This window comes from Danio rerio, chromosome 3 (assembly GCF_049306965.1).
Source record: "Danio rerio strain Tuebingen ecotype United States chromosome 3, GRCz12tu, whole genome shotgun sequence".
Lineage (NCBI taxonomy): Eukaryota > Metazoa > Chordata > Actinopteri > Cypriniformes > Danionidae > Danio > Danio rerio.
In genome coordinates this window covers 53,477,474-53,493,704 of record NC_133178.1, presented here as the reverse complement: position 1 = coordinate 53,493,704, position 16,231 = coordinate 53,477,474, and positions in this window count along the sequence as shown.

The following is a 16,231-nucleotide window of genomic DNA, read 5'->3' as shown; positions in this document are numbered from 1 at the left end:
TCCACTTCCTGCGCAGGATGAAAAGAGCTAACCTCCCTCCACCGGCACTCACTACCTTCTACAAAGGTGCCATTGAGAGTATTCTCACCAGCAGTCTCTCAGTCTGGTATGGTAGCTGCTCTGCTGCTGACCGGACAGCTCTACAGAGGGTGGTGAGGTCAGCTGAGAAGATAATCGGATCAGCCCTACCATCCATTCAGGACATATACCCGCTCCGTTGCTACAAAAGAGCTACAAACATCATCAAAGACTTCACCCATCCCACACATAAACTGTTCACTCTCCTACCATCTGGGAAACGCTACAGCAGTATGCGTTGCAAGTCTACTAGACTCATAAATAGCTTTTTTCCTCAAGCTATTAGACTGCTCAACTCACTCATGAAAACTGGACTATAAAATCACAATCCACAGCCCACACACACAAAAATCTGTGGAACTGTGAGAAAAGCAAACTCAAATGTTTTTATATTAATATTCCTTGCACGTGTAACATGTTTACAAAATACACTTACCTCTAAGCTGCTACTTTGCACTTTGCACTTTTGCCATACTGCACCTAATTGCACTACAATAAATACCTCAACTTGGTCATATTCTGGAACAATAGGATATATGGTAACTGTTCACAGTTTATTAGTGTCTATTATTTAATTCATCTTGCACTATATTAGTTAAATGTTTAGTTTATGTCTAGTGTGTGTCATATTTTTGTTTTTTTAAATTGCACATTGGAGTATGGGAGAAACGCAATTTCAGTCTGCTGTGTAATGTACTGTTGCATGGTTTGATTGACAATAAAGTTGACTTGACTTGACTTGACTTGACTTGAATATATATATATATATATATATATATATATATATATATATATATATATATATATATATATATATATATATATATATATATATATATGTGTGTGTGCTTTTATTATGCTTTTTATGCAGCCGAAATAAAACAAAGACTTTTTTTTTTATACAAAGACAAGTATTTATTTACTTTTTTTTTCTAAAACATGTTAGTTTGAATATTTTACTGCTCTCTTCCCAAAAAAATAGCATCCTTATGTTTTTAAGATTATAATATATATATATATATTATAACAATATAAAACAAATGGCTGTCCAATTACATGACAACATGGGCCTGAAAATGTTAATTGCTAATGTTAATGCTTAGTAAAAAATGCTTGATAAAAGGGTTTCAAAGTGCAAGTCTTAAACAAAAAAAAAAATACATTATATTATATAAACTACAGAAAATTGTGTATTTTTACATCATGCCCATGTATATTATGTGAGCAAGTACAGCTAAAACAACAACACAAGTTGAAAAGTTCTTAATGGATATGTCATTAAAATGTTCTTTAAATGTGAAAGGCATTTGAAATGCAAGGTAATACTGTAGGATCCAGTACAAACCGATCTGCATTTAAGTTTGCAAAGTATGTCACCTGTAATGTATTTAACATGTTTTAAAAGAAAACATAGTAGTCTCATCATTATTACTGGTGCGGTCAAAAACAACCATTGGAAATGTATCTTTATTGACAGTGTGAAGATACAACGTGGGTCTCTTCAAAAGGCTGTGCACATTTAATCTCATTAAATCATAAACACTTTGTGGACTCCCAAACTTCATTGATTCAGTCAATTTTTCAGAGACTGATAAAAAAATGACTGCTCTTTCAGATGACATTGTATGTATTTCTCTGAATATATTGTAGAATGTGTTTTTACGGTTCACATTTTGACATGGTGTACACATACAGTATGCTTTCGTGTATGTCAGCAGATATGCTTAATTTATTTATAATCGATTTGGTTTTATACTCTAACTTAAGAAGAACAACAGCGGTCTTATGTGGAAACTATTTTAAAGGACTTGAACATTACGATGATCATGCTTCACGATATCTCCTGTCTTGTTCTCTGTGAGGTGACTATCACTGTACAAAACTTGATGAATTATATTGGACCAAGGCATGGTTCACATCTAAAATAAATTACTCTATTTTTCAGCGTTTTTGTGGATGTCTCATTTTTCAAAGACTGCAAACAACTGGTTGTTTAAATGGAAATCGAGTTTGAAAAAACTATGATAAATGTATTTTGTTTATATACACAACCATTTAAAAGTAAAGGTTTTGTGTGTGTGGTTTGTTTCATAGCCATAACTTTGTCACCAATGGTTTTCTAGAGATTTTCAATAAGATTTAGATCAGGTTGTTGGTCTGGCCATTTCATTATACTGTAAAAAGTGATTAGTTACTTTACTTTTAAACAGTAAGTAAACCCACTGCTTTAAAAGCAACTAGTTGACTTTTTTTTTTAAGTGAGTGGATTTGTGCTAACTTATAACTGTTAAGTTGTTTTAACTTAATTGTTACAATTATGCACCTCAATTACTTGACAAGTTTTCTAACTTATTTAAAGTTAACTAAATGCTTTAAAGCAAAGAGTTTACTCACAAGCTCATCACTGTCCTTATCAGCGCACATATTTATGTACATGAGCTACTGATTCATGACCTCTGGAACTAGGGAGCTGATTGAGACACACAAAGATGGAAAATATTTTTTTATAAAAAATCCAAATACAAATTAGATGTATTTTTGTTATGTTTTTAGAGTGACTGACTGTAGCATTGGTATCCTAGAAACCAGCAGTAAACAATAGTCATGTCAGTTTTAGCATTTGCATTAACCTTTTTTTCTGAGAAGTACAAAAACACCTCAAGAAAAAGGTTTTTGATTTTCCAAATTTGGTGCTTACATCACTGGCTTCGCATGAGATTTTTCAAAATGTGCATTAACACAGGATGATGCAAACACATAAAGACACACAAGATACACACCTTCTCGCTGTAAATGAAAGTTTAAACTTTTGGTTTGGACAGCCTGTTTTCTTTTAACAGATCACAATCTTGCAAACTTATTATTATTAATCTTTTTTTTTTTTGCATTTTAAATCTACAGGATTTGTTAGATAATTACAAAATTAACAACAACTGCCTTTTCTTTAAATTAATCAGTATTCACTTTTCGAATATCTGTTTCCTGTATCCCATTGTGCTGAATATATGCATATGTAATATATGCAACTTAGGGTGTTATGGTGGCACAGTGGGTAGCATGATCACCCCACAGCAAGAAGGGTACTGGTTCGAGCCCCGGCTGGTCAGTTGGCATTTCTGTGTTGAGTTTGCATGTTCTCCCCATGTTGGCAAAGGTTTTCCTCCGGGTGCTCCGGTTTTCAGATGCAAAAACCTCTAAATCCATCAGACCTCTTCTCGGGATAAAACAGCTTTGCTGTCAAAGGCAAGTGGCGTTTAGCGGCTTTTGCCAACAAACTGTTATTTCTGAATGCCCTAATGCTGGGATTTAGATAATTTGAAGGAAATCTATTTGTTGATGGTGTAGTATGTGCCTAAACCATTCAATTAATGTCATTAGCTCATTTTTTAAGTAAGTGGCATTTAGCGGCTATTGCATCTGAACTCTTCATATGTGACATAAAATATGCTTAGAAATATGCTTTTTCTAAGCTGTAGGGTGACTTTAAATGAACAATTCAAGCTCATTCTGAAAACCTAGCCCAATATACATTTCTGGAGAGTGCCAAATACGTCCTAGGATGTACGTTTTCTTTTTTTTTTTTTTTTTTTTTAATTCACCAGAGGTCATTGTGTTTGCTTTTTGAGATCTCAAATTTCTCTTGCGAGTGCCATTCGTGCCTGCTCTTCTCGTGTAAATCCACCAGAGGCCGTTGTCGACTGACTGACTGACCAACCGGTCCCCCACCCACTCCTTTCCCTAAACCCAACTGACAGTGTTTTGAAAAGCAAACCAGTATAAAAGGCCCTTGATTTTTTTTAACATGTTTTCAGATTTTACCACATTCTCACCCTGTTATTTACTTGTTTATTTAATTTTTTGGCTTTTGTTTTTGTCTCACCTGCTTTCTGGAATCGTTGTTTGACAAATAGGTTGCTATAGGAACACACTACTCATTATCAGTATTTATTTAATCTATTTTGATAAATGATACTGCTTGTTTTGACTTTTAAAAACACAGTTGCATTTATAAAGAGACCTTCTAGTAGCTCGTGCCTCGTTTGCCTGCAGCTCCAGTGGTGATAGATTTGAGCCAGATGAGAATAGATAAGTGAACACTGAATCATTCAACATCCCCAGAAACTGAGCTTAGATGTGGGAGAGTTCGCCTGGAGATAATCTCTTTATTCCAGCCCGGAAAGCATCGATCTGGACATCAGGGTGTGAGAGGAGAGATGTCACAAGAGAGACAGAGGAGAAATTATAAACCAGTGGGGAGGAGAAGCCAAGGCTTATAGAAACAAAACCCATTTATAACCATACCTTCACCCATAAAAGAACACTCCACATTTAGTAAGATCATTTTACATCTCTCCTATAGTTACAGTTAAAATTTACACTGTAAAACAAGAAAAAAAAATTGTAAAAAACGAAGAATGCACTGAAAGAAAATTTCTAGCACATTTGTTTTTTTTTTTTTGTTTTTTTACAGGATTCCCTTCTTTAAGTAAATGGAAAAATCTGTAAAACTTCTGTAAAAAAAAAAAAAACCAGAAACATTTTCTGCCAGTACATTCTCAGTTTTTTTTTTTTTTTTACGGAATTTCCTTCTTTGAAAAAAAAAAATCTGTTAAATTTACAAAAAAACTGGTTGCCAGCTGGTTGCCAGAATTTTTCCGTAAAAAAAATATGGAGATTTAAAGAAATAAATAACTGTATTTCATAAACTAATACGATGTTCAGTTCACAAAAACATAGCTTAGTGCATAAAAACGCAAAGCCATTAAATGCATTTACATGTTCATGTGTGTCAACAATAGCAAACAGATTTTCACGCCATTAGTAACTACACAGCTACCTTTAAACAAAAGAAGATGCAGCATAACATTAAATATTTTTGTTTCATCTTGGACTTGCACACAGATGCTACTATCCTCCACAAGGGTGACACAAAAAAATGTTTTAAAATATTTTGCTGTTTTTTGTCTTGATTTTACAGAATGCCGTCAGCTGTGGTTGCCAGTAATCTGCTGTTTTTAACATTTTACATTCGTAAATTCAATTTACAGAATATTTCTGTTAAAAATACATCCCACAGTCTTTATTTTTCATCAATCCCATTTAACCCCTCAAATCCCAGAGCAAAAATCCTCACTAGTGTCCTCACTATGGGTTGAACAATCAGACAGTGATAAAGTTAATGAGATAATTAAGTGTCTAATTAAAGGAGAATTGAGAATTATTGATGGACAACTGTTAACAACAGAATTACTGAAGAAAAGAACAACACACAAAAAAAAAAGTTTTTTTTAGCAACCATGGTTGAGGTTCATATCCTGATTCTTGTTGTCTGTGTGTCTTAATGTGTGTTACGTTTAAGTCCCTTTTTTTAGGGGTACGGGGACAAAGGTAACCAAAAAAAATTTAATTAATTAGGATAAAAAAAAAAAAAAAAAAAGATATCAAATTTTAATTGGATCGAATTAATAACAAATTAATATTTAATAATGTGCGTGGAGAATCTCCTGTTTCTCTATCCCAGCATACGTTCACTTTAGATATAATAATAACAAAAAAAACTCTGAAAAGAGATTTCAAAAGAAAAATGTTATCTTTTATTCACTGTTTAACAAAATCAATATTTTGTTTTTTTTACATTTCCAGACAGGGTAAACAAAAACAAAGTGATACTTAAATGAAAATTATCCTAACCAAAATCATTATGAGAGGGTAAGGCCAAAATAACCAACAAAACAAAAACTTCCTAAATTAACAAAAAGTTCTAGATTTCCTAATATATATAAAAGAAAACTCAAAATCAATGACAATGCTCTTACCCCACAACCTGGCTAAATCCAGAAACAGGAGGAAACTTAAAGGATAAACCCAAAATAAATCACCACTTGTCTCTTTACACGGCTTACTTTACACATAAGGTTACATGTCACTCTTATTCACACTATAATCTCACAAGATTCACAAACTCACAGTTCTAAATATCCAGCCAAAATTTCTATCACACTATAATCGCTGGGTTAGGGAAAACAGGGACTCTCTCCGTGCTTTGCCGCTCTGCCTCTTTATAAAGCCTGGAAGCTCAATCAACAGCAACCGATCCGATTTGCTCTGATTGAAAACAGGTGCGGCTGGTTTGGAACGCTGCTCAATGAGAGAGAGAGAGGCAGAGAGACAGAGAGAGAGAGAGCGATTAATAAAACAAAAGGGGGGAGCAATAAGCTGCCACTCACACCAACAACTTATTACCTAAATACATCATAGGATGTAACACCCCCACAGTTAAAATTATAAACAATAAGAGTTGTTTATAACAACCAATATACATTCACCTTTTTTTCTTTTATCAGAATATCACTTTTTTAAAGTCTTGATAATGCATCCGCAACTACATTGTCTGAACCTTTTTTGTAATGAATGTCCAGATTATATTCCTGTAGTGCAAGAGACCACCGCATAAGTCGTTGACTTGAGTTGCACATTCGGTCAAGAAATATCAATGGATTATGGTCCGTGTACACACACAAAGGGGTTATACCACCACCCACGTATACTTCAAAGTGTTGAAGTGCCATTAATAGTGCCAATGCCTCCTTCTCAATCACACTGTAGTTCTGCTGACACTTTGAGAACTTTTTGGAGAAATAGGACACTGGGTGTTCTACACCAAACTTGTCTTCTTGCAACAGGACCGCACCAGCTCCTGTGGCAGACGCATCAACTTGTAGTTTAAAGGGGACATCAAATTGAGGGGCTTTAAGAACTGGTGCACTACAAAGCAAGTCTTTTGCAGCAGTGAATGCATTTTGACAACTGGGTGTCCAGATAAACGGTTTTGTCGTACTTAGCAGATCAGTTAAGGGGGTCATGATAGCTGAAAAGTTTGGGCAGAAAGCACGATAATATCCACACATTCCAAGGAATCTTCTCAGTTCACGTTTGTTAGTTGGAATGGGGTACTCAAGTATTACAGTGATCTTTGCTTCTACTGGCTTTACCATCCCTTGGCCAACTTTTTTACCCAGGTAAGTGACCATTCCTTTCGCAAACTCACATTTAGCAAGATTCAGTGTCAGTGAGGCATCAGCAAAGCGCTGAAAGACTTCTCTGAGGGTGAAGAGATGTTCTGCCCAAGCTGTTGAATGTATGACTATATCATCTATGTACACCTCACAGTTCTTCACACCAGCCAGCACAGTTTGCATTAAACGTTGGAATGTGGCTGGGGCATTACGCATTCCAAAAGCCAGAACTGTATATTGTAGGAAATTGTCTGCAGTGACAAATGCTGAAATTTCTGATGCTCTTTTAGTCAGGGGCACTTGCCAGTAACCTTTCAGGAGGTCCAACTTGGTAACAAATTTTGCATTACCAACTCTGTCCACACAGTCTTCTACTCTGGGCAGAGGGAAGGAATCAGCTTTAGTTACCTTGTTGACTTTGCGAAAGTCAGTACAAAAACGATAGGTGGAATCTGGCTTTGGAACTAACAGACAAGGTGAACTCCAGGGACTCTGGCTTGGGACAGCAAATCCATGCTTCAGCATATACTCCACCTCACTCTTCATGATTTCACGCTTTTGAGGGTTGACTCGATAAGGATGCTGCTTGATTGGGGATGCATCTCCAACATCAATGTCATGAAAGCACACTGCAGTTTTTCCAGGCACATCTGAAAACAGGTCAGGAAACTCATGTAACAAATCCGACAATTGGTTGGCTTGATTTTCGTCAAGATGTGCAAGATAATCTTTTAGGTGACATAAAATAGTAGAGTTTTGTAATTTTGTAGAAGAAACTTGAACTTCTCTATTATATAGCCCATCTTCTTCCATAGTATAGGTTGACACCAATGCCACAGTGGAAGTTGGCACACTTACAGTTTCACACTTTTCTTTTGGAGCTATATTACTCTTTTCAGTGTTACACTCTGAAGTCACATATTTTTTTAACATGTTGATATGACACATACGACTTTTTCGTTTACGGTCAGGGGTGTCAATGATGTAGTTTGTATCACTCACTTTCTTCTTGACCAAGTAGGGACCAGTGAATTTCGCCTGGAACACAGAACCAGCAGTAGGTAACAAAGCCAAAACAGACTCACCAGGCTGGAAAGACCGTTTAACAGACTTCTTGTCAAAGTGGGCTTTCATCTTGTCTTGTTTTGCTGTAAGATGTTGTTTCGCTACCTCACGAGCACAATGGAGTTTCTGTCGAATAGACTGGACATAGTCAGGTACTGTCATGGCGGTTGGATGCTCAGTTAACAGCTGTTCACTCAACAATTTTAAAGGTCCTCGTATAGTATGGCCAAATACCAACTCCGCTGGACTGAAGCCTAGAGACTCTTGCACAGTCTCTCTTACAGCAAACAGAAGAAATGGAAGACCTTCTTCCCAATCCTTTCCAGTCTCAACACAGAAACTGCGCAGCATCGTCTTGAGCGTCTGATGAAACCTCTCAATGGCTCCTTGTGACTCAGGGTGGTAAGGACTAGATAACTGGTGATTTACTCCAAACTCTTTCAGAACTTTCTCAAACATTTTTGAAGTAAAATTGGTGCCACGATCTGTTTGAATTATTTTTGGAAGGCCAAATATGGAACAGTACTTAATCAACTCTTTTGCAATTCCTTTTGCTTTTATATTACGCAAGGGAACTGCTTCAGGAAAGCGGGTGGCGGCACACATGATGGTCAAGATGTACTGATGTCCGGATTTAGACTTTGGTAAGGGGCCAACACAGTCAATGATGAGACGTTCAAATGGTTCATTTATGACAGGGATGGGAGTAAGAGGAGCAACAGGAACTTTTTGATTAGGCTTTCCTGTGAGCTGGCAAACCTTGCAAGACTTACAGAATGCTGACACTGCAGATTTAATGCCAGGCCAGTAGAAGTATCTTGAAACTCGATAGAATGTTTTCGTCACTCCTAAGTGACCAGACATCACATGTTCATGAGCCAGTTTCAACACATGGGTGCGATAATCAGAAGGCAAAACTATTTGTTGAACTTCCTGACAACTCTCATCATCACTGTCTGGTTTCCATCTCCGCATCAACAACTCATCATCCCAGAAATACATTGCTCCTGACTCTGGTATCTTCCCTAAATCGGCAAGTTCTCTGCACTTTTCTAGTGTTAAGTCTTCTCTTTGTGCACTTATCAAATGGTCACGGCTCACCTTTAAAGGGGTTTTGAACTCTGCACTCGGGTCAGACTTGACATCAGGATCTACAGACAGCGTACACATCAGTGGAGAAGATCCAGGAACTAGAAATGTCTCAGATAGATCCACTACTTCCTTGAACTTTTGTGCTTGTGCACGAGTCACTGCACATGCAGAAAAAAACTGAGGGGTACAATGAAACAAGGTCAGACTGTTCTTTCAGCATGGGTGTGTGTGTCACAATTGGGGTAGGGAACACTTCACCACCTGCTAAATCATTCCCTATGATTAAATCAACACCTTTCACAGGCAATTGTGCACGGACACCCAGTTTGACAAGTCCAGTGATAAGATCTGATCTTAGGTGTACATTATGCAAAGGCACATTAACACAGTGCATCTCAATGCCCCGGACCAACACATCATGTCCAGTGTAGGTGTCAGCAGAAAAAGGTAGGACACTTTCAAGAATAAAGGACTGGCTTGATCCTGTATCTCTTAACATGACTACTGGCTTAAAGTTAAAGTCTGGGAAAACAGAAACCATCCCTTTTTGAAGAAAAGGTTGGTACCCATTTTCTTCAGCAGTGCTTGACTCTGGCAGTGACTGAACAAAAGCTACACTTTTAGTTTTTGAGTTAGAATTTTTCTGTTTCCACAACAAACAGTTTGCAATTAAATGGTCAGGACTCAGGCAATAGAAACATTCCCGTTTCTCGCCAGCTGTAGGTTTATTTTGAGAAACATTCTTTGGAAAAGTTTCTCTTCTATTGGGACGCACATTACGAGGAATAATATTCCGCGAATCAAATGAAGTAGGCGGGGTAAATTTTGGCTGCCGCACAGAGGGAAAAACAGTGCAATGTGTCAATACAAATTCATCCGCCAAAACGGCCGCGTTCGCCAAGCAAGCCACTTTTTGTTCATTCAGATGAACCACTAAATTTTCCTGCACACAATTCTTAAAATCCTCTAGTAAGATTAACTCTTGCAACTGCTCCAAAGTTGTTATCTTACTAGCTAGGCACCATTTATCAAACAACACTCTTTTCTCCCTTGCAAACTCAACATATGATTGACTGGCTGTTTTCGTGTGCCGCCTGAATTTTTGGCGGTATGCTTCAGGGACCAATTCATACGCACGCAGCACTGCAGTTTTAAGTGTATCGTAATCGAGAGATGATTCAACAGGAAGTGAAGAACAGATTTCTTGCGCCCTTCCGGTGAGACTACATTGTAACAAAAGGGCCCACATATCTTTCGGCCAGCGTAATTTACTTGCTACTCTCTCAAACGCAACAAAATATGAATCTACTTCCGCTTCTCTGAACGGCGGTACTAGTTTAATGTATTTACTGGGATCGAACGGAATATCCGCAGACAACTGATTATTTGCTCCCAGCAAGGGACTAGTAACTACGGGGGAAGAAACTGAAATTTTGGTTCTCGGAGAAGGAACTGGTCTCGCCGCGGCCAGCTGGGCATCTAAAGCTAGCTTTTGAAGTTTAACATCTCTATCAGTCTCTGCTTCAATAACTTTCAGTTTAATCATTTGAGCTTCATATTCCTGTTTTTTTATTAACAGATCTAATTCTTTCAGTCTTATTGTTAACCTAGGGTCTTGTAAAGTAACAGACTCAGAGTCAAACTGTTCCACATCCTCAACATTAATAGCAGCTGCGGCTTCTAACTGCTCCACTCCCTCACCCTCATCAGTTTGTCTTGGCAAAATCCCTTCATTTACCAATTTCTCATACAACTCATTTTTGATCACATGTTTAGTTGCCTCTCTAGGCACGTCAACTCGAAAGAAATCTGCAATCAACAACAGATCTTTCTTTTTACACCTGTCAAAGACTTCAGTCGTAGGCGCAAGAGTAAATGATATTAGATCAAAATCCATTGTTTAAGTTATTCACTACTCTCTATACTCTCTCCCAAAAAACGAAAACAGCCAGTAATCAAGAAGAGAAAAGATGTACTCACCAAATAGTTGTTTTGCTGTTCAAAAAAAAAGTGAGTTTAAAGAAAAATGATGATTAATTTACAGACGAACGCAAAGGACGAGCCCCCAATTGTTACGTTTAAGTCCCTTTTTTTAGGGGTACGGGGACAAAGGTAACCAAAAAAAATTTAATTAATTAGGATAAAAAAAAAAAAAAAAAAAAGATATCAAATTTTAATTGGATCGAATTAATAACAAATTAATATTTAATAATGTGCGTGGAGAATCTCCTGTTTCTCTATCCCAGCATACGTTCACTTTAGATATAATAATAACAAAAAAAACTCTGAAAAGAGATTTCAAAAGAAAAATGTTATCTTTTATTCACTGTTTAACAAAATCAATATTTTGTTTTTTTTACATTTCCAGACAGGGTAAACAAAAACAAAGTGATACTTAAATGAAAATTATCCTAACCAAAATCATTATGAGAGGGTAAGGCCAAAATAACCAACAAAACAAAAACTTCCTAAATTAACAAAAAGTTCTAGATTTCCTAATATATATAAAAGAAAACTCAAAATCAATGACAATGCTCTTACCCCACAACCTGGCTAAATCCAGAAACAGGAGGAAACTTAAAGGATAAACCCAAAATAAATCACCACTTGTCTCTTTACACGGCTTACTTTACACATAAGGTTACATGTCACTCTTATTCACACTATAATCTCACAAGATTCACAAACTCACAGTTCTAAATATCCAGCCAAAATTTCTATCACACTATAATCGCTGGGTTAGGGAAAACAGGGACTCTCTCCGTGCTTCTTCTTCTTCTTCTTCTTCTTCTTTGATGTTTAACGGCGGTTGGCATCCAACTTCAATGGTGCATTACCGCCCCCTTCTGTACTGGAGTGTGGACTGGATTTGGACAGAGATAATTACAGTAACCTCTAATTTTATATTCCCCTCTCATCCCTTTACTCTTTTGATCTTAACCTAAATATCCATAATAAACTCTATATTCTATTTACTAAACCAGTGACCTTTAAGAAATATAATAATTGTGACTTAATGTCTCTTGATGTTTTTCCTAATATATCCTTTAGTGTACACCATTGCAACCCCATTTTCCTTAATTTTTCTTTTAACATTATTCTTTCTTTATTATATTTTTTACACTCAAGCATCACATGTTCCACAGATTCAATATTATTACAATATTCACATCTTCCAGATACGTGTTTGCCTATCACATGCAAGTATTTATTTAATCTACAATGTCCAATTCTTATCCTAGTTATAATAATTTCTTCTTTTCGATTTCTTTCAATAGCCCTCCTTTCTCCAACCTTCTGTTGAATACTATATAGATGTCTTCCTTTCTTCTCTTCATCCCAACTTTTCTGCCAATTTTCCAAAATTTTCCTCCAAATAATTTTTTTAGCTTCTGCTTTACTTATTTTAATATATACTTCTACTTCTGTCCTACTACTGGCTTGCTTTGCTAGATTATCCACCATTTCATTTCCTTCAATACCTACATGTGCTGGAACCCATGTAAATATTACCTGTATCCCAATATGACAAATACGTGTGTAACATTCAAGTACTTCATATACTAGGTCTTGTCTTGATTGTGATTTAAATGTTTTTAAACTTTTTAGAACAGCTCTGGAATCTGTACATATTATTACTTTATTAGGTCTGCATTCTTCTATCCACTGAAGGGCCAGCCATACACCCACAATTTCTGCTGTAAATACAGATAAATTATTAGTTAGTCTTTTCTGCACACTAATTCCTAATTCTGGTATTCCATATGCCACTCCAGTTTGTCCATTTTGAGGGTTCTTTGATCCATCCGTGTAAATTGATAAAAACTCCAAATATTCCTCCTTCAAATAATTGCAAACGACTTCACATATATTAGTCTCCTCTTTTACTTTTATGTGACTGTTTAATATCTTCCAATCTATCTTAGGTTGTTCAAGTAACCAAAAAGGCCTTACTGGCATCAGTACTGTTGGGCTAAATTCCATTTCCTGTAGTCCCATCTCATTCCCTATTTCTTCATAAACCCAACCAAAGCTTAATTTTTTACTCTTTTTATTTTCCCAACATTCCTGCATTATTTTACGAACAGGATGGGATCTATTATGCCCTTGCATGTTTGCCCAATAATTTGCTGTTAACTGTTCTCTTCTTAATCTTAATGGCATCTCATTCATCTCTACCTGCAATGAAACAGCTGGTGATGTGAGAAAAGCTCCACTACATACTCGAAGTGCTTGGGTTTGTATCACTTCTAGTTTATCTAGCGTTGTTTTAGCCGCATCTCTATAGGCTATACAACCATAATCTATTACTGACTTAATCAATGCATTATATATCTCCTTCATTGACTGCCTACTTGCTCCCCAATCCACTCCTGTGAGACATCTCATCACATTTAAAACCTTTTTACATTTCCCAGTAACTTTTTTGATGTGCTCACACCATGTTAGTTTAGTGTCCAAAACCATTCCCAAAAACTTAAAGGACTCCACCTTCTCCAAAACATGACCATACAGTTTAAGATTTATTTCTACTCCCACCCTTTTCTTAGTGAAGCAGACCACTTGAGATTTTTCTTTTGACAATCTAAAGCCCCATCGAATTGACCATTTTTCCACCAGACTAATTGATTCCTGGATCTTACTTACTATAAATTTTAAATTCCTACCCCTTTTCCACATTGCCCCATCATCTGCAAACAACGATTTACCAATTCCAATATCTACTTCCGAAAATATATCATTTATCATAATATTAAAAAGCAAAGGACTGATGACACTACCTTGAGGAGTTCCATTTTCGATCACATACCTATTTGACAATTCTTTTCCAATTTTCACTCGAATGGAGCGTCCACTCAAGAAATCCTTTATCCAGTTAAATGTCCTACCTCCGATTCCCAACAGATGTAACTTAATCATCAACCCTTCCCTCCACATCATGTCATATGCCTTCTCTACATCCAGAAAAACTGCCACGACCGATTCCCTATTTATCTGAGATTTTCTTATCTCATCCACTAGGCATAATACTGGGTCCATTGTTCCCCTCCCCTTCCTGAATCCACTTTGATAACTAGTTATTATTTCCCTCCTTTCTAACTCATAACTCAATCTGTCTGTCACCATACGCTCCATAATTTTACCTATATGCGATGTTAATGCAATTGGTCTATAATTCTCAGGTTTTGTTGGATCTTTTCCTGGTTTCCTAATGGGAACTACTACTGCTTCTTTCCAACTCTTAGGAAGCTGCCCTTCCTCCCACACTCTATTATATATTCGAAGCAGCCTTCCTAACGCTTTCTCACCAATAAATTTCAACATAATATAACACATATCATCGCCTCCTGGAGATGTCATCTTTGTTCTTTCGATCGCTCTCTTCATTTCTTCCATAGAAAAAGGGGCACTTAATGCATCATTTACTTCTTTCTTTTTCTCAAATACTCCAGGATATTCCCTTATTGTACTTTCCCTTCCTTCCTTCCATTCCTCTTCTAAATTATTTGAGCTATGTATTGCTACTAAAGCTTTGGCAATCATCTCTGCTTTCTCTTTGTCTTTTATTGCCTTCTTCTCTCCCTTTATCAATACTGGATATCCCCTCTCTTTCCTTTCACCACCCATTCTTTTAATCATCCCCTATATCTCCCCCACTGGAGTTTTACTCCCTATTAAGCTACAAAAATGTCGCCAATGGTTCCTCTTGGCTTGTCTTATTGTTTTTCTTACCATTGCTTGAGCCCTTTTATACTGAATTAAGCACTCATAATTATGAGTTTGCCTTAATTTCCTAAATGTCCTATTCCTATGCTTAATAACCCTACTACATTCCTCTGTCCACCAAGGAACTGGTATTCTTTTCCTTTTCCCTGAACTCTTGGGAATAGTTTCATCAGCCGCTTTTTTAACAATTTCCTGGAAACTACTGTATTCACTTTCTATATCTATCTCTGTAGGTTCCCCTAATCTTTCCTCACATAGCTGACTGAATTTTACCCAATTTGCCTTACCAAATATCCATCTTCCTCCTCCTTCTACAATTTGTTTTTCCTTTCTTATTAGAATAGAACATACTATAGGAAAATGATCACTTCCCAACATTGACTCTTTCCATACTTCCCATTCACATAATCTTGCAATAACATTTGAAGCAATAGTAAGATCCAGAACTGACTCTTTTCCTGATACTACATCTAACCTAGTTCCTCTTCCATCATTAAGACATACTAATTCTTTCATATCTAACATCTCTTCTATTATCTGTCCATTCTTGTCCAATTTTTCCCCACCCCAAAGTGGACTATGAGCATTAAAGTCTCCACACCATATTACTTTTTGTCTATCCTGTCCCTCAACTTCTCCCATTAACTCCAAGTTCAATTTCCTACACGGATTATAAAAATTAATTATTACTAAACTGTTTTGCCCTATCCATATTTCTACCACCACATATTCCAACTCTTTTCCCAATCCTAGAATCCTAAATGGAAGCCCCTGCTTAATAAATGTTACACATCCTCCACCATTCCCTTCACTTCTATCTCGCCTTACAGCCGAATATCCTTTAATAACAAACTCCAATTCTGGTTTAAGCCACGTCTCCTGAATACAAATAACCTCTGGTTTCTCTATTAATTCCTCAATAAAATGCTTAAATTCCAGCCCATTACTTATTAAGCTTCTAGCGTTCCATTGTATTATTAATACCATTAATAAAATTAACCATTCCATACTTCCTGACTTGACTGTTGCTTGAGGTCATCCCTCACTATTTCCCATGTCAGTCCAGAAACATCCAAATGTCGTTCTGCTGCCTTAACGATTAACTGGATTCTTTCTGTCTTTGATTTTATTTCTGCTGTTCCATTGATCACACCAGCTATGAATGTCACCAACTTCCTTACATTTACCTGCATCACTTTTCCCTCATTTTCATTTATTTGCTTTTCTCTGTCCTCCACTACACCTTCATTCCT